We start from the raw sequence: 2579 nt of genomic DNA on the forward strand, positions 1-2579 counted from the left end.
AATTCCTTGGTCAATTGCTCATGAGAAGAGATGAAGTATGGTCACTGATTATACCACATGTATTTCCAAATCAAAGTGTTGGTAGGATTATATGTCACTATATCCATCCAAACCCCAATTTGGTCCAACATGAGAAAGCATTTCTAGCATGATCTCTTCATTTCTCTTCCAAAGTTCTGAAGAGAGCCAAGTATGAATAGCTTCTTTTCCAAGATAACTACCCAATTGAATGAAGATTGAAAGCTTTCTAGTAAAATTAAGAGAAAAGATAGAAGAAGAATAATGAAAACTAATATTGATCCATCAAATTACAATAGAGCTCCCTAACCCAATGAAAGGGGTTTAGTTGTTCATAGCTCTGGGAATGAAAAGCATAGATGGAGAGTACATTCTGAGAACTAAACTAAAAGTTGCAGAGAAAGTAAAATACAAAGAGTCGTTCTCAAATTTCCAACCCCATTTTGATTCAAAACTACCCCTATATATACTACTCTTCTGATCTTCTAGTTGGTTCTTCAAATCTTGGATATGGGCCTTTGGATATTGAGTTTGAAGTAGTTATCCTCTTCAGTGGGCTTAGCTTTACTTGCAGAGAGAAAGTATGAAGTAGGCAGGGACTTTTAGCTTAGGACATTAGTGGCGTTAACGTTAAGTGAAAGTGTGGGTTCGAGAACGTTAGTGGCAGTCACCTTTTTCACTAACGTTCCTAACCCAAGGGTGACCCACGTTAACTTCAACGTTAGTGGCACCAACGTGACCACTGACGTTGCCTCTTGATCCTTTGCACACGTTATTGGGACTTACTTTTTCCAATAACGTTGAGAATCCTCCCTTCCCTACGTTAGAGTTCACGTTAGTGTGGCTAACGTGACCTTTAACGTAGGCTTGCCAAATCTTCGAAAATGTTAGTGACACTTGCCTTTGTCACTAACGTTTCAAAATGCCCCTACTTCCCACGTTAGAGTTCACGTTAACTAGGTTAACGTGGCTTCTAACGTGGTGGTGACAGCCATCTCCAACGTTAGTGACAAAGGTGAGTGTCACTAACGTTGGCTAATCATTCTTTCATCCACGTTGGCTTCCACGTTAACTAAGTTAACGTGGGAGTTAACGTTGCTCATAGTGGCTCATTCCAACGTTAGTGACAAAGGTGAGTGTCACTAACGTTGGCGATTCTTGCTCCCTCCACGTTAGCTTCCACGTTAACTAAGTTAACGTGGCAACTAACGTGGCTCAAAGTGGCTTAGTCCAACGTTAGTGACAATGGTGAGTGTCACTAACGTTGGCCATTCTTTTGCTTCCCTACGTTAGAGTCCACGTTAACTGAGTTAACGTGGCTCTTAATGTGGCCAATATGAGCTTGGTCCAACGTTAGTGACAAAGGTGAGTGTTACTAACGTTGGCTTTATTTCCTTCTTCCACATTAGAGTTCACGTTAACTTAGTTAACGTGACTCTTAACGTGGGCTATGATGGCTTCGAGGACGTTATTGGCGATTACTTTTCTCATTAACGTTGCAAGCTAGCTCCCATTGCACGTTAGAGGTCACGTTAGTTAGACTAACGTGGCTGCTAACGTGGTTTTTCCTTGCTTCCTTTGTCCTGAAATCAAGCAATAAAGTGCATTAAAGTTCTAGTCCAAGTTATGAGATATGCATCACCCAATTTGTCATTCAATTTATGCATAATTCTCATGAATTCATATAAAAATCACAATGTTTGCTTGAATCAAGATGTAAGTGAAATTCTACCTAAAACTTGCTTATTTCCTAAGAAAGTGCATGAAACTACCCTAAAACCATAAAGAAAAGGTTAGTGAAACTGGCCAAAATGCCCTGGCATCACAACACCAAACTTAAAGCTTGCTTGTCCCTAAGCAAGTACTGGAACAAGAGAATGATGAATGAAATGCTACCAGATATGAGTCATTATTGTGGAAGTCATGTCCTTGGTTTTATAGTGGTTTCATGTATAGCAATATGTTCATTCCTTCACTGGCTTTCAGACCTTTATCGTGTCTTGAATACTCACTTGATTGCACCCTATGAGACTTTATTCATTGATCCTTTTATTGTTTTCAGGGTTTATTGCATCCTTGGGCTAAGTGCTCTGTGAGGGGGCGACTCTTTAAAATAAGCTTTCAGCCAACACTCCCGAACCAGTTGGTTCAAGGTGCTAGGTGTTGAAGCACCCCTAAGGACTTACTCCCTCAAGTCTCTCTCCCCCATACATTCACACCACAGGCACATGGTTTGTTATTTTCTTTCCTTGAGGTCTTGGTGTCCAGCACCTCTTTGGGTTACTAAATGTTCTGTAGCCAGGTTGCTCTTGATAATGGATTTTCAGTTGATAATCCCAGCTTAGTTAACCCAAGTTACCAAGTGATGAAGCACTCCTAAGAACTTATTCATCCAAGCAGATCCTTGGTACAAGAGCACCACAGACACATCCTTCAAGGTTCAAACCCTTGGTGCTCAGCCTTATCCTTTATTAACTTTTCTTTCGTTTTCAACTCTTATTGTTCTTTTCCCTTTTTCTTATTAGGATCTTATTATTTAGCTAGTCTCATGGGGTGTGTTT

Source organism: Arachis hypogaea, chromosome 17 (assembly GCF_003086295.3).
Source record: "Arachis hypogaea cultivar Tifrunner chromosome 17, arahy.Tifrunner.gnm2.J5K5, whole genome shotgun sequence".
Lineage (NCBI taxonomy): Eukaryota > Viridiplantae > Streptophyta > Magnoliopsida > Fabales > Fabaceae > Arachis > Arachis hypogaea.